This window comes from Thermobia domestica, chromosome 10 (genome assembly GCF_964235325.1).
Source record: "Thermobia domestica chromosome 10, izTheDome1.hap1.1, whole genome shotgun sequence".
Classification (NCBI taxonomy): Eukaryota; Metazoa; Arthropoda; class Insecta; order Zygentoma; family Lepismatidae; genus Thermobia; species Thermobia domestica.
Window position 1 is genome coordinate 216367715 of NC_137463.1, and position 25591 is coordinate 216393305.

General features: G+C 33.6%; 1 protein-coding gene and 1 long non-coding RNA gene across 2 annotated transcripts in view; both read right to left on the reverse strand.

Moving 5' to 3' along the window:
* Positions 1–25591, reverse strand: part of LOC145662988 (monocarboxylate transporter 12-like) — an 881834-nt gene that overhangs the window by 737586 nt on the left and 118657 nt on the right. The window lies entirely within an intron of this gene.
* LOC145662174 (uncharacterized) lies at positions 3032–7271 on the reverse strand. The gene is made up of 2 exons (XR_014127005.1): positions 6869–7271; positions 3032–3445 (listed from the first exon to the last, which is right to left on the reverse strand). It is a non-coding gene; the product is annotated as an uncharacterized LOC145662174 (long non-coding RNA).

The following is a 25591-nucleotide window of genomic DNA, read 5'->3' on the forward strand; positions in this document are numbered from 1 at the left end:
TCGAGTAAAAGAAAAAGAGGAGATACGAAAAATATAAAATATTCATTCACCTCACGTCGCGAGACGAGTACAAAGCAATAACTGCAGTTTACGACTTGTTTAAAATGTACTATGTTTGCATATGTTAGCTTTTTGTTTATTACACAACCATATGGATGCAGTCTGGCACTTTCCACTATATCCTGTCTCATTAGGACCATCTAATGTTGTTTTACAATGTTGAAGATACTTATCTTGTGTTTTTAAAAAAATAGAAATAAAGGCTAGAATACGACAATTATTTTTAATTTTATTAATGCAATTAGCGCTACGTTAGTGTATTTAATAGCGTGTTATTTTAAAGACGGGTTATCTTTTTGCAATTTTTTTGCTAATCGCTATTAACTGAACTTTCAGATTGTGAAAAGAGAAACACTCTCCTTTTGCGATGCCTAGACATGTGACGTTTTAGGTTTGATGGAATGGGAAGCTTACATGCTGTAACTTATAAATCCTTGAAGTATCTGTTCAAACTTATATAGGAAAAGATATTTGTACAGGGTGAGTTATAAACTCATTGACAAAAAAATAATTTAAAAGGAATTATTTACGAAGAACAAAACCTTTAAAATTGTTGCAAGTTTTATCATAACATTAAGTTGAATTACGTGAAGTAAGGAAGTCTCTCTCATCATTTGTAATGCATAAATTATAACTTTTAGGCATAGAAAAACACATTATATCACTAATGTTGTTGCATGATAATTTATCATGGAGTGGATCAGTGGGTCATGGGTTGAGAGGACGTGATCTATTGCGACCTACTACTCATCATGATCCTTTACATTCGTCTACTTTATCTTGATTTGAGACTTTCTCATTTCATCATATTTTCCATTGAAAAATATCTGTAATTCAAGAAGGAAATAATTATATATGATAATTAAATTGAAATTCGTCGTAATATGGCCTATGGCAAACACTTTATCTGCATATCGTAAAGGTCAAATCCACCGGTATTGTAACACAGTGGTATTTGAGAGATTGGCCGTAGAGATTCAAGCTGCGATTAGTGATAATTTCACAACCTTGTTTTATTACAAGTGTAAGCTCTTTAATCAGTCGAGAGGAAGGTGTGGATCATGGGTCACAGTTGATGACGATGGATTTTGGTGGGTGGTGGAACAGAGTGGGTCACGGTGGGTCATGATGGGTCGTGAGTCAAAGTGATTCATTAAGAAATAAATAAAATGGATTTATCTGGCAATCCAATATACTGTAGTTTTATGGCAATTTCATATAAATGATAAGTTTTTTACTGATTAAACATGTATTTATTAAAATTAAATCTAAACACATTATACTAAGTTTGCACTAATATTATTTCATGCATTCAGTAGGTATTCCGTAAAAATAAATAAAATAAATAAAGTTTCTTATGTCTGTTCCACCTTTCGATTTTCTGTTGTTTAAACAAAATGGAATCTATTTGCGCAACCATTAAAATAACCAATAAGCTTGTTCGATTGGAAAGTCCCATCCATCGCTTGGCTGAGCAAGCAACAGGTCCCAGAGGTAGTTGCAGTGGGTAAATGTTGTCGGTTCTGCAACTGATTATCCGCCACAATGTCAACTAGCAAAAAGCAAACCTTGATCAAGATCCATCTAAATTGACTGGAAATCCATACTGAACGAAATTCTGTATCTCAATCTGTGTTTACTCTTTTACTCATGTCTACTCTTTTGCAATGCGTCTCTCATTCTTTTAGTTTATTTCTTTCTCATTCTTTTAGCTTATTTCCCGTCTTTATACAGGGTGTTTCAAAACAACACCGACAACCCTTGGGAAGTGATTCCTGACATCAAGATAAGAAAAAAAGTATAGACCAACTTAGGTGCACAAATTCTTCCTTTCAGAGTTATAGTCTGCCAAAAACATGAAAAAATGAACTTTAAAGATCCATAGCTCCGAAACTATGAAACCGACCGTAGTCTGATCAAGACCTCACTTAGAAACTAGTATATGCCCTATCCAAATATCCAAGTTTTAGAATCCTGATGTACTTCCGCAACAATTTTTATAGAGGTAGTTGATGAGTGCTTCAGATTATATGCCGTTACTACAAACTCCCTCTATAAAAATTGTTACGTGAGTACCTTAGAATTCTGTAACATGTAGTTTTGGATAACGCACATATCAGTTCCTATATAAAGTCTTGGCCCGGCTACAGAAGGTTCAATAGTTTTGGAGCTATGGACCTTTAAAATTCGTTTTTTTTCATGTTTTTGTCAGCCTGTAACTCCGAAAGGAAGCATTTGTGCATTCAGGTTGGTCTATACTTTTTGTCTTATCTTGGTGTCAGGAATCACCTCCAAACGTTGTCGCTGTTGTTTTGAAACATCCTGTATGTGAATACGTATATAGCGCTTCTTTGTAGTCAAGTAACTATGCTTGTAGTGCCGGGTTCGGTCTTTGGTAAGATACAGACTCAAGCAATGACTCGAATTTAAATTTGAATTACAAGTCCCGTCATACATTGGTTCGGTAATGCAAAGGGATGTTAAACTCTCAGCACTTAATCATTTTATCAATCGTGTATTAAAATAACGAAACGTAATTTTTAATGTAACGTCCAATGTTTATGTTCTTTAGGCTGAGAAAGATTAAAAATGATTAATGAAAGTAATCGATTATGAACGAATTTGTGGAATGAGATTGTGCGCAACCTACGAACACATTATCTACATAAATTCACTTGGTTTTGGATCAATTGATCGACCTAAAGATCACTTGCAATAAAAATTAGAGCTACACCATTGAACCATTAAATACGGAGTTATTATTTGCTGAGCAAAACAATATATCTTTAAGTCAAAAACTAAATACTTGTTTTCGTCACTGTCTTTCAGACACTATGTGATACAGGAGTAATGTACAATCTCCTAATGTCTGATGAAACCAGAGTTAGTTGGCGAAACTGTCGCAAGTATTTAGTTTTTGATGTAAAAATATATTGTTTTGCTCAGCAAATAATAACTGTATTTAATTACATACAAAGCAAGGCTTCTGTTTATTGAACCATATATACAATGTGACAATTAAAAAACAAGACTGATTTTTTTTATATACAAAATTAATTTTAACAGAGAAGTGTTTCAGAGTGGTGAATCTTGCGTTTGACCTTGGAAATATGTTTAAATGCATCTAGATTGGCCGGTTACAAGTGGAACGGTTGGCCCGGCTAAGTATAGTCTTGTATTGTGGTCTCGTTGTCGTTTCAAGAATGGAATCAAACATGAATATGAAGTTTCGGGGTCGGGGCGATGAAAAATTCTCAATTTTCTCTCTCACCGAGGTTTTGCAGCACTAATGTGTGTGGTACTAGGGAGCGAGGAACCCTTCACTTTCCTTGGATTCACATATGGCGACAGAGCACTTCAATGTTTCCTATATACGAGAAGCACTCTGCAATCAAAAAATGAAATATAAGTAGATGTACCTAGGTATAATATTTAAATATAGACTATAATAGTCTTAAAAGTTTGTCACACTTTAACACGCATAAGATGAATTATTTTAGACAATGAACAAAACTTGAAAATAAATTTAAGAAATCTTAGTAACAAAACGATAAGAATAAATTACAAACAGCATAGGTAATTGAACAGCAAATCAAGCTTTTCCAGGATAGAACTTTAATTAAACACTATTTAATAATTCAATTAACTAAAAATGATCTAAGACATTAGTTATGTTACACTGACAAGTAGATAACGATTTTTGTTATTACATATTTCATCAAGTACTTTTTTTTTTTTTTTTTGCTGAAAATAATACGCCTCAGGTCAAATACGCGTTTGCAGTCAAGAATTTATATAAAGTACTGTGTGATTGCAATCAATACTCAAACATTTTAATTTTGACGTAATTTTAATAAATACAGCCTTGAGCAAAATTGATGAAATTTTGCACTATGGTTGAAGATAAACTTAAGTGCGTACATGTACAATTTAAAGAAAATATACTCGATTTATGTACAGTGAAAAAAACGTATGTGGTGTACCTAAAAACGTAGGTTACATGTATAAATCGATTAAGCTAAATGGAAAAGAATTGAAACTAAGATAATGTCCGAACACATACGTTTGTTTTCGTCATCATATCATATCATATAATTTTCATAAAGCATTTCCAAAATCAAAATCTGCTTCGAATAAGACCTAACATACGTGATGAACGAAAGATAAAGCACTGAAAGGAGACAAAGGATATTTAAAAAACAAAAAAAGTATATATATTAATCCTCGAAAATAGGAAACCTGTATACGGAATGGATTTAACGTACAGCAAACGTACAAAGTATATTTTATATGCATTTTCCGCACAAGTGTTCCGAATAAGCGTACTTTCCGTACGAACGAAAGAACTGTGTATAGGTGGTCAGGATGTCACATACAGATAGACGGATGTAACATATAGCTGACATATGTAGCATATGCATACATATGTAATATACGGAAGACTGTTAAGATATCAGATTCCTGCAAAGGCATGATGTAACATCTAAGGGCAGTGCGTATGTAATATATGGATAATGTATTACCATACTGATTTCTGTAGTAAACATAAAGATTCCGTATATTTGTACAATATAACGCTGTCCGGATAACGGATTTTTCTCAGTGTGCATGAGAAACTTGTAGGGAAAACGGGACCGAAACAGGAAGCCATAACAGAGAAGGTTAGTTGTAAAGATTACGTAATGATAATACTAGTAAAAATGTTAATCTTCAAGATTTGTGAACACGACCACAAGTATAGCGATTAACTAATTATCCTTAAATCTCAAAACAATTTTCCAATTCGAATTAGAGACAAAACAGGGACAAAGTACAAGAAACTAAAGACATTAAGGAAGAAAGGGAAAAGCCCTTTGAAGAAGAAGAGTAAAATTAAAATGATGATTTTCTAACGATTCTTCTTCTATTGTGTGAATTCTTATTTAGAGTTAAAATGTAAAGTTTTAAAGATTTTTCCTTTACGAAACACAAATGTTCCTCGGCAACTAAGTAAAGTTGAAAATCTGTTTTCTTTTCCTTCTCTCACTGCCCCCCCACTCCCCCGCGGTTGTGAATTGTAAGAGTTCAGAACAAAATACTTAATGACGTATAAGAAGGATAAGGAAGGAAGAAAGAAATACTTTTTTTTTTGTCTGAAACACATAAATACACATAAAGTAATTTCAGAAGAGAATGGATTCTTCTTAAGAAAAAAGAGAGAAGAACTTTTAACTAGAAGCTAAAATGAATAATACATCAATTTTCACCCCCTTTCTTTCTATTTCTGGATTTCAATTGATGTTAACGTTTCCGAATTAATGAGATTGAGTCTAACCATTTACATCAGTACAAAGACAAGAAATAAGTCTCTGCTACGTCATTTCTTCCTAATAAAATTACGTAAAAAGGTTTCCCATTTTCGAGGATTAATATATATACTTTTTTGTTTTATTTTTTAAAAAATATCCTTTGTCTTCTTTCAGTGCTTTACCTTTCGTTCATCTATTATGTTAGATCTTATTCTAAGCAGATTACGATTTTGGAAATTCCCTACGAAAATTATATGATTCCGTATTCAGGAATGACGAAAAGAAACGTTTGTGTCCGGACATTTTCTTAGTTTCAACTCTCTTCCATTTAGCTTAATCGATCGATTCAACAGTAGCAGGTCCTGGTTTTAAAATATGATACGATTTCCATTGGTGAATAATATCTACAAGTGCAAATCATTATCAGGAGTTCCACACGGCTCCAACCTAGGCCCTATACTGTTTCTACTATTTTTCAACAGATCGCATACCCAACAGTGAAAATTTATTGTTCGCTAAAGATCTCAAAATATACTCCAAGACAAACTCTGTGCATGTCTGTCTTCATTAACAACACAGTTTAGAGATTATTGCAAACTATGTGTTCAGTCAATAACCTTGGAGTAAACATAAACAAATGTAACGTATTATCGTTCAGCAAAAAAAAAAGAAAAAAAAAGAAAAAAAAATACACTTAAATATGATTATAAGCTTAGTAACACTTCTATAAGTAGACCTAATACAGTTAAAGATCTAGGTATTACATTTGACTCGAAATTAACGTTCATTAAACATATCGAAAATGTTATTCATACTTTTAAATTATTAGGATTCATAATTAAAAGTGGTAATGACTTCAGTAATATTGAAAGACTTTTGAAAGTGTATCACTCATATGTATACCTAGACTCCAAGTTTGAATAATTTGTTGTAATTTGGAACCCCTCGCAGCAAAAGTATTGTCAACAAGTTGAAAAAGTCCAATCAACATTTCTTAGGTATTTGATATACAAAGTAACTAGAATTTATCCGTCATTCGAAAACCATAGTTCACTGGTTGACAATTTTAATATTTACTCATTAGATCAAAGGCGCAATATTGCCGATTTGGTATTCTTCCAAAAAATAGTTCAAAATGAATTCGATTGCTCAAACTTTATATGAGTATTAAACTTCCATGTTCCTTCAGTTAGAACTAGAACTAATAATACAGGCCTCTTTTACTGCAAAAAGTCTAGGATCAACATACTGCTGGTCACCATTCTGAAGAATATGTTCTGTCTACTACAAATTATGATAAAAACGTGATAAAACTGATATATGCACAATGTTCTGTAACACATTAAAAAAGCTGTTGTAAAAATATATTGTAATATTTCAAGTAGACATCTACCTGTTGTGTCTGATAAATAAATAAATAAATAAATAATATTTTAAATCTACTATCCGCTACTGATAAATAAGTAAGAAATATTACTAATATTGAAGAGGAAAATAGCAAGACTAATAGAATGTCTTACCATAATCATTTCCTTTCTTCCTTCCTTCATTCATTAACCACAGTTGTCGTTCAAAGATTAAAGTCGTTGCACTTCAGCCAGGACGACAATTTCACTATTAATATTCTAAAGTGGAAAAATTGTATTAAATTATTTGCACTAAATAAGTTTAGTCACGGCACAAGTTGCAACTAAACTAGATCGGCCATAAACCCGAATCCGCCTGCACTAAATAATATGTTGTTACGAAGTAAATCCATGGAAGATAATAAAACTCTTGGCGCCAGGCACGTCCACACATCATAAATATTGAGTACGAAAGAAAATGAATCTAAAACAACACTTGTTTTAAATAAAATGATTGTAGAAAATGGGAGTTCGAGATAGTCCACGAAACCCTGGATCCATCTTTTCTCGAACGATCGTTTCCTTATGTACAGATAATAATTCCAAGATTACCATAGATATCCTACAATATTGCAAAACTCAACAATAGAATATGTTGGATATTAATATGCGTCTATCCTGTAACAATTACTATAGGAAACAATGTCTGTAAGTTTCACTTAGAGATGGTTGTATTTTCTTAAAAGTCAATAAATAAAAATACACAAGCGTAAATCATTTTATCTCGCAGAACTTCGTAAATCAGTCCTTTTCAATTATCATCATTAATTCTTTTCAATAAACAGCCTCACGGCAACTTAAAAAGATGCTTGTATTTCAGTGAAAATAATCTATATAAAGTTAAGTGAGATACAATCAGGATCTTTTAATCAATACTTCAGATCTGTCGATTATCATCCAGTAGAGGATCATCAATCCACCTGGAAGAAGGACAGAACAAATCAACGATATGTGGGTTTCTCAAAAGTGTGCAAAATGCATAAGGCTCCTTCAGAACCACTAACCACCAACTCGTGAACCTTGAACTAAGATATATAAGTAAGAGCAAACAGCAGTAAGTACTATCTTTACGTACAAATATTGTATCTAAAATAGGCCATAGGCCTGTCTTTACTAGGCTAATAGATCTAAACAATACATCATTTGACTTTTACCTAGGACTAGGAAAGCACTCATTTCATTCACAAGTCACTTTTCAAAGCCAAAGTTTTATTCTGTCTAAAACGTATTATTTTATTCCTAATTTCTTTATGTTGCAACATTTTTCAGCTAATAGTAAGATGGAACCCTCTAGGTTTCTCAGAACGTACTGCGATATGCCCGCCATTTTGCCCATGATTTGAGTTAGTGATTTTTCAAGCGCGTACCTATAAATTTTTGCTGGAAAGTGTCTGAAGTTCTGAGGGAGGTAGGGGAGTCCAATATTACAAGATCCTGGTGTTATTCAAAACTTGAGAAAACGATAAGTCATTTTCGACTGCTTCCACATACAGTATATTCTCAGGAAAAAGAGATAGAACTTACTTGTTTTCATAAGAAACAGTACAAATGTAGTGTAAGATCAAATTTTTAGGCTAGGCTAATCATTTCACTGCTAGTTTCATTAAGAAAGTGTACAAATGCCTGCCTTGTTACTCAGATTGGACGGGATCCGGATAGGGTGGACTCTCTGCGAGGAACAGGACCGATCTTAGGAAGTGCGGGAACTAATTGGGAACACTGGTGATACTGTATTTGTAAAATCACCTCTAAACTTGGACTAAATTTACAGAAAAGTTGGGGTTTCCAAGGAGAACCCTCAGAAGTCACCCTCTGCATGATACAGGAAGTGGAAAGCATTTTGAATCAGCACAGCACGTGTAATTACAACCAGAGGCTAAACAAACGAAGAATTATGAAGAAAGAAAAAATATTTGTACTTAATGAACAGTTACAATTATTAAGAATATGACACAATTTTCAGTGTTTGTATTTATCTGAAATACTCACTAGGTTTATAGATTCTATTCTATCTACCAGATCTATCGGGTCAAACAGTCCAAACTGGTTGAGCGTTACAAAATGGTTCAACCCATTCAAATGGGTCAAATGCTGCAAAACAGGTTTAACAGTACAAACGTTTCTAACGGGTCATATGGTTATCTGGTCAACCTGGTTCACACAGGTAAAAATGCAATATCGATCCAACAGGCGCTCCAGAATCAACTCAGTTTTCCGAGCAATACTTGATAGTTAGTTCTCGCCCGTAGATTTGAAGATGTAAATTTAATAGGAGATGACAGGAGAACAATAGAAAGAAACGCAGAGGTCTTATTAAATGCTTGCAGGAACATGGTTTAGAAATAAATGCAGGGAAAACTGAACACATGGAAGTTCGTCGGGATCGTAATATGGCAAATTATACTGTAGATGCGTTAAAATATCCAATAATACCTTTGATAAAGTGGATACTTTCAAATATCTAGGATCAATATTAACAGACAAAAATCATATTCAAGAAGAAATTAAATGTCGATTAAAAGCAGGGAATTCGTGTTATTATTCAGTTCAAAATCTCTTGTCATCGCGAATTCTGTCGAGTAATTTTAAGCTTATAATATATATAAAACGATAATCATGCCTATTTTTCTGTGCGAAACATGGTCGCTTAATCTAAAGGAAGAACGTAGAATGGAAGTATTTGAGAACAAGAGCCTGAGACGACTATTCGGACCCAAGAGGAATGGGAATGGGGAATGGCAGAAACTTCATAACGAGAAACTATATAATTTATACGGTTTACCAAACATAGAGTTATCAATTCTAGAAGGCTCAGGTGGGCAGGTCATGTAGCCAGGATGGAAGAAAGTAGGAACGCTTTCAAAGTCTTAACAGGAAGACCAATCCAAAAACGGCCATTAGGAAGACCTAGGCGCAGATGGAAGGGACAATATTAAGATGGATCTCGCAGAAGTAGAAATACAAAGTAGAAACTGGATCCGACTGGCTAAGGATAGAAGTCAATAAAGAGCTTTTGTGAACGTGGCATTGAACTTTCGGATTCCATAGGCCATAGAGTTAGTTTTGAAGAAAATTGAGGAAAACGAATTTTTATAGTGCTAAATATAGCTATGCCAGTAATAAAGATGATTGATTGTATTGATTGTATTGGAAGAAATTGTTAATTTATTTATGTGGTGTATTTACAGAAAAACAGAAAAAAAATAGATAGGGTTGGGAAATATGAGGAAATGTACAAGGAGGTGAAATCAATGGAAATTCTGAGGAAACAAGGGGTATTACGATGGCAGTAGAAAATAAGAAAATAGAGCAGGTGACTAGTTTTTCATATCTGGTGACTAGTAACAGTGATTATATGAAGTGTGAAATTGAAACAAAAGGAAGGATAGGAATGGCGAAAAAATCCTTTAGGAGAAAGAAAATACTATTTTGTGGGATCTTGAATGAGGAATTGAAAAAAAAAAGGCTCATAAAAATCTTCGTTTGGAGTATTGTGCTCTACGGGTCAGAAACATGGACATTACGCAAAAATGAAGAGATACGACCGGAAGCTTTCGAAATATGGGTGTGGAGAACAGTGGAAAACGAATGATAGGATGTTAGAAATGGTGGAGTAGAAAATAACAATTTCAGATATTATTAAGAAGAGGAAGACAAACTGGTTGGGATGTTGGGTAAGAAGGAACTGTATCATGAAGGACGTACTGAAAGGTATGATGGCTGTAATTAATAGACAATATCAAAACAGAGAAATCGTACTTGAAGACGAAGAGATTAGCGGAAGACCGTGGAGCATGGAATATTCTCAGTTGCACAAAGTGACCTGCCAATAATTTCAGAATACATATGATAATGATGAAGTAATATACTCTTAAGTAGGAAATTATATATCTATTGTCATTTATCTTCTCTTAATGGTGACACTAGGGACGTACCAAAAGAGTGGAGAAAAATGACACAAAAGTTGGGATATTTAAATTACTATTTATGCTAATGGTAAACGTGCTTACGCTGAATTCAATAGGACTTTTTCTAACCATATTCGTTCATGGCTGACAAGAAAATTCCCTCAAAGTGGGGACATTTATATTTATTTATATTTCAACTTTGATGTCATTTTCCTCATGATCCCATGGACAGTTATGTTTAACTGTAGCCGTATTTGATTCCAAGTCCTCAAATTAGTATAAAAACCACCATTAGAAATCTATTTAAGCGTAAACACTTTCACCATTAGTATGATTGGTAGTTCCTTTGACGAACTACCGTTTCTGAATTTTGTCTCAGAATTCCAGATATTATTGGTCATATTTCAGCTATCTGCTCTCTCTCTGTATATATATATATATATATATATATATATATATATATATATATATATAGGTAGAACTGCGAGTAGAGAAAGAATGAGAATCAAATTTCAATATAAAAACGATGACATCTTGCAATGGCATCTAACATTGATATGTGGAATAAAACGAGGGAAAGAAACGCTTTAGAAAAACCTCTCAATACTTGCTCTCTTTGGATGACAGTTCTTCTTTCTTTGGCGTCTGGGCGGAAGACGTCTTTTGATCTTGTGCGGAGGAGATCTTTCAACTGTGGAACATCTTGCACTTGTCCTACTGCCGGAAATTGAATTTCTTGTTCGACTGTTTGAATTTTTCTTTCCCCTCTTCTGATTCTCTTCTACTCTTTCTTCTCCAAATGGAAAACCTTTGCCACCAATAGATACAGAAGTAACAGGATGAGAACGTAACACAATTATGGTAGTGAAGGGGACCACAAGACCTTTTGGATCGAATGTCCTTTCAGTCTTACAAAAAAAGAAAAAAAAGAGAGAGAAAAGCACCAGTACTATGTTGTTCCAATAAGAAATATTAAGGAAAACTTCAATTGTTTATTTTAAAAATAACGAAGTCAACAGTTGTACAGTACTTCTATAAGAAGAACAAGAAAAATATGAAATTATCTTTGGTAACGAAATCTGTTGATCTATTTCTTGAAAAGCATATATGTATAGCGAAGTGTAGTGTTGTATGAATGTGAGGAATAGACTATAAGAGAAGAAGGAAAAAGTATAGTGGAAACTTTTAAAATGTGATGCAATAGTAGAATGTTGAAAATTAGAGTGATAGATGTATCAAATGAGAAAGTAATGGAAATATACTAAAAGAAAAAAAGGACTAGATGAGGAATACTATATTTATTTGGTTAGGTTATATGGTTACATTGTTTCATTTAACCAAATACGTGGTCATTTATACTCAATATTTATGGTTAGGTTTATGGTTATGGTAATGTTTATACTATTTGGTTAGAAAATATGGATTATCAATTTTGTCATGCCAACAAAAATCTTAGTTGATTTGGTTTTCTTGACCAAAAGGTTTAGGGACAATGGACACGTATACCTAATTGATTTCTGGGGTTCATGGGAGAGAAATATGACGTAAACAGATTGCTTCAGAAATGGGTATGGGTTGAACATTAATAAATCTATAATCTTCATCTGTACTTAACCCTTCAGGCTGTTGTCTTCGCATTCAGAAGGTCCCGGGTTCAAATCCTGTAGCCGTCCATTCTGATGGGTTTCTTCTCAGGGTTTTCTCGGATATGTTAGGCAAATGTCAGGATGGTACATGTAAAATTACGGTCGGCCAATACCTTCTACTTTCTAGATTAATCTATCCGTGCAAATAAACCTTCATACTTATTAACAGTAAATCAATGAGCAATACCAGCCCAGTCATTCATGCTTTGGTGCAAACATAGAAAGAACAAGCAGACGTACCGATAAAGCGTAGAAAATAACGATAATATCGTTTCAGACAAAATATCTTGTTAAGTCACGGGTACTAAACCAATGTACTTTGGTTCTAGAACACATAAAAGCAAGCGATGGCGGCACTTGTCGAAAAATAAAAATGTATACGCTCACAGCACTACTTTCGTGAAATAAATATAATACGTTGTCTGTTACATAGTATAAATATCAGATATACTCCGTAAAACTTTGTTCAAAGCAAAACATTGAAACTAACACATTTTTACTGTCAGTTACTAAATAATTGCGTTGTAATTGGAAGGAGATACCTTCAGGATTTTCTCATGCAAAGAGCCGCCCCAATTTACCTTCTCACGCATTGGACATCACACAGCGTCTACGTACTTATCTATCCACGTTAACTAGCGATCACCATTTCCTTAATTTACACCGCCAATTTCAGTGTATGGCGGAACATTGTACTATTGCGAGGAAACTCTCTTGTGACAAATTGCTTGATAAGAGAAATTTAACTTTGTTCTGATATCTTTTTAGGTGTCTTATCTTTCAAAACCATGAACCACAGTAACAATGGTTGAAGAGACCGCGCTAGTTATAGACTACAACAAGGCCAATACCTTTTTCAAACATTTTGAGGACGTTTTCACTCGTTATTCATCTCCAATCTATACTTATCCATCCTATCGTCACATACATGATCTGCTATTGGTGATCTGTCATACCCACAGTCTCAACTTGTATTTACCAACCAAATTTGTCAACATGATTCATTCCTTATTCCCATCACACAGGACAATATTTTGGATGTCATCAAACATCGTCAGAATACAACTCCAGGTACCGACAATATTTCTTATCATTAACTTCTCCACGATCCGCCTTTCTAGCAGTGCTTGCAGTACTTTGGTCTACGATTTTAACAAACGGCTACTTTTCCACACAGTGGAAACTAGCAAAAATAGTAGTATTCCTAAACCTAAGAAAGATCCGTCATCAGTAGCATCTTACCGACGAATGAATCTCACCAACAATTTTAGTAAAAGATTCGAATGAATTCAAGTAGCGCGACTATATTCATATTTTGCAGTAAATGTATTACCTCCTACACAAGGTGGTTTCTGTCCTGCATTTGGCACCAACGATCAATTACTGAAACATTCATCTCTACAGATCAACCACTTTAACAAATGATTTCTATCTGTTCTCATTTTATTTGACATCGAACTAATTTTTAACACTGTTTGGCACGCTGGTCTCATTTACAAGCTTTCATCTCTTTTATCGCTCACGTATGCCCGAGTTATCGCCAATTTCCTTCACCTTGAATTGCTTATATCCAGATTAATGGAGCCTAATCATCAACCTTTCTTCTACGTGCAGATGTTTCGCAAGGCTCTGTTCTCTCTCCCATTCTATATTTCTCTGATATGCTGCAACTAAAATCTTCAGTTCATCCACTTCAGTTTGTCGACGACATGACTTATCTTGCACTTGGATCCTCCGTTGGTCAAATCAATCTCATACTTCAACCTGACTTACACATGCTCATAAGATGGTGTCTTAAGTTGAAACTTACATTAAATCCCACGAAGACTCAGATGACTTGGCCCGTAAAAGCACAAGTTATGTCCCACATGAACTCCTGAACGCCTCAATATTCCCCGTATGGATTCACGTCTTACGTCACGAGGAGATATTTTAAAATATCTCTATGTTACGTTCGACAAAGACCTTACATGGAATGCTCATCTTCGGACCTTGAAACCTAGCATCCGTTGTCGTATAAACTTTCTTCGAAATCTTAAAGGCACTACGTGTGGACTGTACAGCAAACTGCTTCTTTATGCGTACAAAGTCTTCGTCAGATCAGTCATAATTCACCGACATTTAGTCTGGATCTCAGTGACTCCAAAATTCTATGATCCTCTACAAGTACTAGAAAAATATGCACTCGGGCTTGCATATTCTGTACCACAACAAACGCCTACATGGGAGGTTAATCGTCATAATAGCATGGCTATAATTCTTCCTCATCATCGGTACCTCCACTCTCACTACATATTCAACAAGATCACCTACGCTTATCATCTTATTGATGATCTTTTAGGCCAGTCTCCTGCTACACCACGATATGCTTATCCGCCAATAGATCATTTGTGAACAGGATCAACCTCCAGAATCCTAATCACAATATTTATTTAAATCTTCACAGTCATTTTCCATGATTCCATTTTTTCGTCTATCTGGAATCCTGTGTCTCACGTTCATATATGTATACACTTTATACATATCTGTGCTTGTGAACGCGAAGTGAATACTCATTTAAAATTCCGTCCAACTAACAATAATTCAATATCGCCAGAGAACCGTTTTCTCTTTCAACATCCAAAATAATGATGCATTGGCAACAAAGAAGGCATAACCTTCTATGACCCGTCCATCCATGATAAGAATGAAAGTCTTTGTAAAACAAACTTAAGATTATGTCTACAGATTCTTCTTGGGACCTCGGGCATTATCAAGAGCCTATTGTCTTAGTCAACCCTTCTTTTGCTACAGGAGTTAAACGAAAGGGTGACAGCAACCCTAGTACCACTGTCAAACAAGTTCCGTTAGATCTGTTTATGGCCAACCCTTTACGGACAATCACGGGTTACATCCATCAAATAAAATCTATCAGGTGTTCCAATACAGCAAGTGAGTTAGGTCTTGCCATGAATCTAGAGAACTTTCCAGAACTGAAAGAGAATAATTTTTAAGGAAATTTGCTTAACGACCTTGAAAATACGAAATTCTGTTTGTGTTTGTCCAGGAGATAAAATGTTCGTCTGGAAAACAAAACTATGTCTTTTCGTTCGACCGGAAGACAAAATTCTCAAGAACTACTTTATATATCATCATTAATTTTGGTCACGATGTAAAGGGCCAAAAATTAAGAACTGAGTTCGATGATGAAGGTAATCCATCCACCAGAAATCAATAATTTCCGGTTTTAACATTAATCACCATAGGGCAGAAACGGCGATAGATAGCGCGAAGCAGATTCCTGCAATGATTAACCGTCTCAAGAATACACTTCATTTCCATCCTTAACTCTTTAGTAAAACCGAAAGTGAAACAAGTTCACTACAACTTCCAGTTTCAATATCGATCTACACAAAGCCATGAAATGAAATGAAGTCTTTAAGTTTTACGTCCCATGGCTATGCTGGCTAGGCTAAAGCAGACGATGATGATGAGAAATTAATGAAATAGAGGAATGAGGAAAATGAGAGGAAACGGGAGAACTGAGAAAACTCACATACATGGTGTTTGTCTACCACTAAGTTCACTTGAAGCTGATCTACATAAAGAGTAAAAATGATAAGAGATAGCAAGAAGCTGTTTCTTCAGAATTGATTTAGCATTTTACTTCCGGTTTCAGAGTTCTCTTTTTCTGTAGAATACCTATAAGTGGTAATAGCCAGAAGCTGTTTGCAGGAGTCAATTAAGCATCCCCAAAACATATTTAATCTCCGCTGTATTTTCTCTACTAAAACCGGAACTGGTACTACCACTTCCGGTTTCAATATTAATTGAGAAAGTATAATGCCATACAAACCAAACTCCTCCACGTTGTGAACACACAAACTTTTTTTTTTTTTTTTTTTAAGTATAGCAGTATGGGAAGAAACATGCTACTATTCATATAGGAGCCTTCTCGCGGGAAAGCTACCTAAAGATAGAATCACTATTCTTCATTGCATATAATACACTCATAATTACTTTGCCAAATTCTCTGCTTAATATACGTTAACAAGAATTCGACCTCTTCAGGTTCACAAAATAGAGTAGTCTGTTATTGCTAGCTCAACAAGTTCCATCTAAAGAATTACTCTGATTGGAAAACCAAGTTTCTAATTGAAAATACGACTCGAATTTGTTCTCGTCTTTTTTTTTTTTTTTAAAAAAAACTTTTTTCAGGAAAGAGAGAGAGAGAGGAAAAAAAGTAACACAAATTACTTTGCCTCACCTTTTGTTCGTTTCATTCATCGAACGAGGTTGAAAATTATAGATGGAAATGTGAGTCACAAGAGACGACGCTAACAAGAGAATTAAGCTGGATTCTCGATTTGTTGAGCCACGGGAGGCGTTGCGTGTCTATGTTTGAAGAGAAGGGTGTGGAGGACCATATTGGAATGCAATGCACAGGTCACTTAACATGCAAGTTCCTGTTACTGATTAATCAAACCATTGGATCCAATTTGCAAGCGAAGAGATTTTTTTTTTGTGACCGATTTTTGCTACCACTCACATGGTTCAATATGATGAAAAATACACAGAGAAAAATCCGTTATCCGGACAGCGGTATATTGTACAAATATACGATATCCTCTTGCTTACTATAGAAATCAGTACGGAGCATACGTTATCCGTATGCTACATAGGCACTGCCCTTAGATGTTACATCATGCCGTTGCAGGATGTCTGACATTTAACAGTTTTCCGTATATCACATTCATATACTTACGTTACCTTCGTCAGCTATATGTTATATACGTGAATACGTCCATTTGTATGTGAGTTCCTGACCGCCTACATTGTTTCATACAGAAAGTACATATAGATGGAACATTTATACAGAAAGTATTATAAAACATGCGTTTCCAGTTATACGTCTGCTGTACGTTGTCCAAAAACTACAGGAATTACGCAACCTATCTTTTTAAGCCCACCACCTACAATTTTTTTCTCAGTGTATAAAAGAAAAATGTTTTTTAAAAAGTGAAAGCAATATAAGCACCAAATAGATTTATTGTAGCAAATTTTATTGTAAGATACTTATATTCAGATTGTTTTTCTTAGCAAGAATACTTAGAATTGTTTTTCTGATAGTGTTTAGTATTGCTTTACGGTAATATTTAGAATTGCTTTTATGGAAATATTTAAACTGTTTTTACGGTTATATTTAGAATTGTTTTACGGTAATATTTAGAATTTTAATCGTAATATTTGAAATTGTTTACGATAATATTTAGAATTGCTTTTGCGGTAATATTTAAATTATTTTTACGGTAATATTTAAAATGAATTTTACAGTAATATTTAGAATTGATTTTCTGGTAATATTTAGAATTATTTTTCCGGCAATATTTAGATTTTCAAGTAATACGGTATATGATTTTATCACTTTGTACACAACGAAAAAGAGATAAATTACACCAGTTAAAAGTAAAGGCTACTCACTGTAGATGATAAGTCAGTGGAAAACGAAAGGTTGGTTGGAGGTAATGTTCTACACTTTGAAGACTTTGGCACATGCAGGAGGTGATTTCCTCACGCACGCTGCAGTCTCTTTACTTCTCCAGGTTGCTGGAGAATGGCTGAACCCCTGATCGCATTACAATGAGGGTAGAACGAGAAAAAAAATCTCCTCCATGGGATTGAATCCGGGGCACCAGTTAGTAGGTAGATGATTTTAACAACTATGTCCAAGCCGTACGCCAAGTGCCAATAAATTAAATATGAGTATTTGAAAGTGACTTGAATTGCAACAAAAGCAAAATAAATTTCTGATTACCACAGGGAATGGTTTTATAAAATAAATCCAGCAAATAAAACATTACTGATGTATAAACACACTCATGCAACAAAACGATTAGCTTGCATACCTCTAGTATGAGTGTTCTTACACTCAACCCCTAATGGAGTATAGAATTCTTCATAAACAAGAACAATATGGTAGTTGTGAAAGCTACTACACTTAAGAGATTATACTTTTATTTCTTCTTGAGTTTACTGTCCCTTTCAGCAGTCAGACTATATGAAATGTAAACCTAGAGTTTAACATGGAATTCAAACCACACGAGCTCGTGCCGGGAATCGAATTCGGGTCTCCCGCTCAAAGTCATGTATGCTTGGCCACAAATAAGCTCAAGAGATTATATTTAATTTTCCAAATGTATTAGGGAAGGTTACGCACTTGTCTTGGCAAGTGACATGTATGGGTAAAACAAGGCTGAGGAAACATCATTGATATGAGTAATTGATTTACCGTAAGTTAGCAACAAACTTACAACCTTCCAATGACAACCTTGATAAAGATTACAGTTTTAAGGGAAAATTATTACAATACCCTGGCTAGTAAACTTATAAAAATTAAAACACACATACAAAGTAACGATTCATTTCCTGTAAGAGTTGCTCCAAAATTTGATAATTTTTTTGACCAGAGCTTTAGTACTTTCTCGTATCCCCATTTAAGCAGTAGAATTCATTAATTATAGTACCGATGATGACAAGTTCAATCAAAGAAAACGATTGGCTTTCCTTTCATTACGTCAATTTGCTTTGCATAGAAAAATTGAGAATATACATATTTAACCACTAAACTTTTCAATGAAATGGTAGTATAAGGCTAATTTTAGACGGAAGCATTTATCGTAGCATTTCTCATAGCAAAAATTGTATAACCGATATCCTACCGTGTAAAGTGGCAAATGCTATAGCATTTCCCATGCCATGGCATATCCAATGGCATTTCTTGTCGATAGAATCTGCTCTATTTCGTAGCATTTCCCCCAGCATTTCTGGTCCGATTGCAGCACTGTGGTGTGTTAAAAGAAAGACAAAGATTTTGTACCAAATATCCATGTTCTTTATTTTGTGAGGGAAATTGAATTGTAGTGAAGAAAAATGAGTTGAGTAGGGATGCTATTATTATGCTGATTGAAAAGTATGAGGAGCATCTTTGTTCGTACAAAGTTATTAGTCTTTTGTATCATAATAAGCATAACAAGCCCTTTGTATCATATGCGACAGAGGGCTTTCGAGAAAATAGCGACTGAAATCTGTTTTTAGTTTCGGAACCATAATTGCGCTCTTCTGCAGTAATTTGTATACTATGTCACGAGAAGATGCTTATAAAAATGCTACCGTGTAAAAGAAACCATACACTTTTGATTCCATAGAATATTGTACGAGATTTTTGGCAGCACATTTGCTAGTACGATAAATGCTTTCATCTAAAACTAGCCTAAGTTTGCTATAGGCTTTTTCTGATATGCGAGACTTATACCTCGCAGCATTAGGAGAGTGCTGCATACGAGTTAGAAGAAACTTCACAAATGCAATGTTTAGAAAGGAAACAGGAAAAATACTTCAATGTGATATTTGGTTCTTGCATGCAATATCAACTAATGTACCGTATGTTTTTTTCTGACACTCGATACCAAGTAACATGTAATATAATAGTATACATAAGCATTTAATGATGAAAAAAGAGAACAACAGACAATTCTTCTTTTATTCTTTCCTTTGTCATTGATTTTCATATTCTATCATCCGTTGCTTCACTCATCATTCTTCTCCATTCTTCCATTGAATGTCAATCAATTCTTGGTGGTTGTGATGGCTCAGTGGTAGCGAGCTTACCTCTAGTGGGTGGGGTCTCAAGTTCGATCCCCAGCCAAGTGAGTTTGTGATGGACAACATCATGTCCGTGGATTTTCTCAGGGTAATCTCGTTTCCTCCCACTCTCTCATTCCATCAATTCTTCAATCATATATCTGCTTTAATCATTGTAGCCCTTAGCCTAAATAACATAAGCGTGAGACGTTAAACTGAACTATTTTATTTTTCATTTCATTTCAATCGCTTTTTAAAGGTATCATGAAAATATTTCATAATGCGGTCAAATACTTTTTCTAAATCAATAAACATATGTGTTTTATCTTTTTCTATATACTTTTCATCGTTTACACTAACTAACTAGTGTTACTAGTCCATTTTTGCTCTCTTTAAACGAAATGAAAAATGAAATCTTTCCTTTTATCGTTCCACAAATATGACTTTTAGGCTAAAAGAGACGGATGATTAAGGCAAGTGAATGATAATCGAAGAATTAATGGAATGATAATGTGGGAGGACCCATGCAACAGAGATAAGTGCCCTACTACTGAGCCACCGTGCCCCTCCTCCTTCTTCATCCAAGCTTGTCTCCTTTAAGTTTCTCTCATACGCTTTGGGATATCATCCCCTATTCAGTATTCAAAGTAGAAGTTGGTTGCATTTGATATTAATCTAACCGCTCTATATACTCATCACGTCTGTTTTATTTTATATTCTACACTATGTGAACTATTACAGTCTATGAAACAATCATTAAGCCGTTCTTCTGTTTTACATACTTCGTTACGAAATATATTCTTTTTTGTTTCTTTATCTGAGCTTCTAATTAACTCAAACAGGTATACTAATTACCTATATTAGTTGTTTTCCTGTTCCTTATGTTCCGCATGTTATGTTCCTAATTACCTATAACTTAGAAGTTCATTCCAGTATTGTAAACCCTTTATTACCATCAATTACTTTATGTAATGTTCAATATCTAGACTGCAGGAGTAGCCACTACATCCATGTAGTTTATCACTAGATTTCTATTCTATTTAAGAAAAATAATTTTGCTCACTTAACTACTTTTTTTTTTATTCAATACTCATTCTAGCTTCTTTGCAGTTTAAAAGTAATATCGAATTAAAGCAAGCATTTACTATTAATAATATGCATTAAAGTTTCGGGAATGTACAATTTATTCACCAGACAAATTATTTGAGGGTCATTCCATGTCAAATCACCTAGAGCACTGTGCTTCAATATCTCAGATTCTCTTCAAAATTTTTTCATACAGAAATATCAATGAAATTATGCTAAATTAATTTTTTCCGATTTTTTGGATGAGAAATGGACCGGGGAGAAATTTTTGAAAAATGTGAATTTTGCTTCAATTTCACTTTTTGGCAGTCAGCCTCATGGAACTAAATTATCATAACTTCCTTATTTTTGAAGTTGTTGAGCTCATCTAGGTGTCAAATGAAAGCCTAATTTTTTGCTCTTTGAGTAGATCTTAAGTAACCTTGCAAAAGGTTACACTGTCAAACATTAATGGGCATACAAAGCAAATTTTAGGGTTTTTACAAATTGTGCCATTGTTCAAAAGTTACAGCTATGAAACTTTTGAAACTTTTTTGTACATTTATCTTAACACGTACATGGTATGGTTAAAAGATAAAGAGGGTGATTTTTGTATTTTTGTAATTATTATTTTTTTTAATATTTTACTGTACGGAAATATACAGTTTTGTTTTGTTACAAATTGTGGCATTGCTCGTAAGTTACAACTATGAAACTTTTGAAACATTTTTAATAGAATCGTTTTAGCACATACATAATATGGTTTTGGTATTTTTGTAATTATTATTTTTGTATGTCATAGTGCAATTTATGAATCGCTCTGGACCTTCTATATTCTACTGGCCAGAAAATGAAGACTATTGTTGGATACCTTTTGAAAATATCATCTGGAAGTTTCTGTTCCATCTCTTACAAGCCAATCAGTCCGGACTTACACAACTGAAACCAAAATTAAAAGAGGACATCTTATCATAAATGAGCAGAGAAATATAGGACACAACATTTTGTATGTAAATCTATGTAATTCTAAGAAGTGTTACTGGTATGTATGTTTATTGTTTTCATTTATGTACATTAGTCTATTATTTCTTATTTCTGTTGATAGGGTTTGTAATAATCACTCAATCCCTTACATTGCTAGGCCCATATTTTCCATTCACAAAAAAGCAAGATTATTACAAAAAAGGTATCCCTTTTTGTTATTTAATCATACCTAGTAAATGCAAACTAATCCCATAAAAAGTTACAAAAGTTTGATAGTTGTAAGCGATGGTACAATTGGGAAAAAAGTTGAAAGTCATAGTTAAAGTGCAAAAATGTAATATTATGGTAATACCAAAACTACACATTACACCAGTTCTATTTTTAAGCATACCTAATATTTACTAACATGATTACTTGAAGAAGTTTTAAAGTTTGACCGTTGTCACTTCAGAGTAGGTATGGCCAAAATTTTCCGAAATCGGAAATTTCACTTTACGGAATTTTTCCTAATTCCAGATTTTTCCGAAATCGGAATTTTTCCGAATTTCGAAATTTTTGGATTTTACTTTCCGAAATCCGGAAAGTAAAAATTACGGAATTGGCCATCACTACTTCAGAGGAAAGGGATAATCTGTTAGCAACAGTAAATCTGTATATTTTTGTACATTTAAAACACAAATAATAATAATAATTGCAAAAATACCAAAAGCACCCTTTTAAATTTTTAACCACATCATGTATGTGATAAAAATGGTTCTATAAAAAGAAGCTTCAAAAGTGTCATAGTTGTAACTGATGAGGAATGATATAATTTGTAATAAAACTTAAAACTGTATATTTCCATACACGTGAAATAAACAAAAATACCAAAAGCAACTTTTCAATTTTTACCAATTCATGTATGTGCTAGGATTATTACAAACATATTATTAATGTAACATATTATTAATGGTAAGTGTTTGATCAGATTTTAATTCCCGAAAATGTAAGACATATTATTAATAATAAGTGTTTGATCAGATTTTAATTCCCGAGAATTTAACACAAATTATTAATAATAAGTATTTGTTTTTATCAGATTTTAATTCTCGAAACTCTAACACATATTAATAAGTGTTATCTTTGATTAGATATTAATTCCAAAAAATGTAACACATATTAATAAGTATTAGCTTTGATTAAATTTTAATTCCGTAAATGTAACACATATTATTAATAATAAGTGTTAGCTTTGATCAGATTTTACTTTTCTAAGTTATAACATTTTAATCTTGTTTTTTAATATCATGCCTTTCTTATTCCTTTTCTTTAATGAGTTATCATAGAGTTAACGTCTCAATATAATTTTTCATATTTTCTTACTCTTTCTAAATACTCTACTTATAATTCACTTTTTAATATGCTTCTTTAATTTTGTGGGTTTCACTTCCTAATATATTATTTAACTCCCATTTTTTATTGCCTAATCATTACATTGGGATTATACACTTTTTTTTAACCAATTGTCTTCAGAGTTAGTAATAAAATTCATAGTATCCATTGTAGTTTCGTATTCTTATACATACAGTGTATATCAGACCACCCGTCCCAGGCATTTTTCTCGGCTAGTGATACACGTAGACACTTCAAACAAAAAACTGAATGACCAAATTGTACGCTACGTCAGTGGATGTGAAAACCTCACCATTTGAGTCTTCACATACGATTTGGACAATCAATTTTATGTTTGAAGTGTTTATGTCCATTACGAGCCGAGAAAAATGCCTGGGACGAATGGTCTGATTCACCCCATAGATATATATGCATATGCATATATATATATATATATATAGTTTGACTGTTTTCATTTAAAAGTACTATCTTGAGTTACATAATTTAAAAAAAATCTATATAAAAATCATCGAAGGGAAAAATCATACATTTATTGTTACTTACTCATATCCAGAAACAGTACTAGGGTCGTTAACACATTTACGTAACTTACCTGAAAGAAAGAAAAGAATTTAAGATTTTTTACTTTTAAAGCAAAAAGAAAAACAATACAAATTGAATTTAAACTATTATGATCATATGTACTCTGGTCTCACCAGGGATGTCGTAACCTAAGAAATAAGAACAAAAATATCCGATGTTTACAGAAGTTTAAATAAGTAACAACAATATTTTAAAATGATATTAATATGAACATTATGATTACTTTCTCCTGTTGAATGGATTGATATGTGAGTTAATGGAAAATTTTGTAACCAGCGAGGAGAGTTGTAACAACAAACCCACTAGAGGACATTTTGTTGTCATTCAATGGCTCTGTCGCAGGACAAAATACACATATAACGCCTACTCAGGAACTTTGTTACCGCTCAGCTGGGCGGTAAAATCTGTAAGATTACTAAACTTATCACTAGTGCCTCTGTTCGTACCATTTTCTATGTGACTATATCTGTCAGGGCGTTGCCAGTTGAAATCAATTGTTTTCCTCTTGTATGGTAAAAAGCAATTCTGCTGCTTGTTGGTATGTGTAAGCAACGTTAGTAAGTAAAGAAAAAATAAACCACTCAACAACTCACTTTAAAAATATCCATTATGTAACAGCATAATATTACTAATTGATTAAGACATCATGTTTTTCCAAAGAAGTAAGTCTACACATAGTATTGTGGTTTCTGGTTAGACTAACAATAAATTATTCTGTGTAAGCAATGACCGATAATAACCGTGTACTATTCACGCCATACTACACTGTAGATCACTTGTCGTAAATTGAGGATCTTTCCCATAGTACTAGGTCATCAATTATCCTCTTTAATACTGTTGAACAACTGAGGTATTTCGTTCTTTTTCTTCTCCCTAATTTTCCTTTCATCATCCCGATTATCATATAATTTTAACCCAGATTCAGACACAATCTGCCAAGGTCAATTTATTTTGGAATCACTAACAACCAACCACAGCGTAATTGCAATGTTAAAAGAAGAAAAGTGAAAACAAATCGCTATATTAGAGGTAATTTCTGGCCTGATGGAACTGGAAAAACTCTTTGAGAATTGTCGACCACCGAATTTAAACCCACGAATTTTCAATACTAGCTTCTTGATAACCTATACACTCGGTTTCATATTTACTTCATTCGTTTCTCTTATTATCCGACAAACTTTCTCTATTCTGTTTTATAACCACATTTGTAAAACACCCACTCGTTTTCTAGTGCTTTCTCGAAATGTGTATACTTTTGTTTCATTCAGCAAATCCTCAACATAATATAACAGTTTCACTTCATGGTTATTCTGCAGAATAATTCCTCGCGCGAATAAATTTGTACATTTCTGTACGCGCGGACTAATTCCGAGCTAAATAAGCTGAATTCATTTAAGTAAATCATTTCTCCATCTCTTTCCATATTTAATTTATCGGTATCTAATATTGAAGTTGTAAGTTTCTAAACCTACAACTTCCGGTTTCAACAATTTCTTGACATCATTTACCACTTTCGTAATATGGATATCCAATATTAAAACCAGAAGTGACAAAAATTTACCACTTCCGGTTTCAACCACCAGATTAATACATTTAAAACATTTCCCTCTATCTCGTACGTTCTATGTTCTATAAGGGTC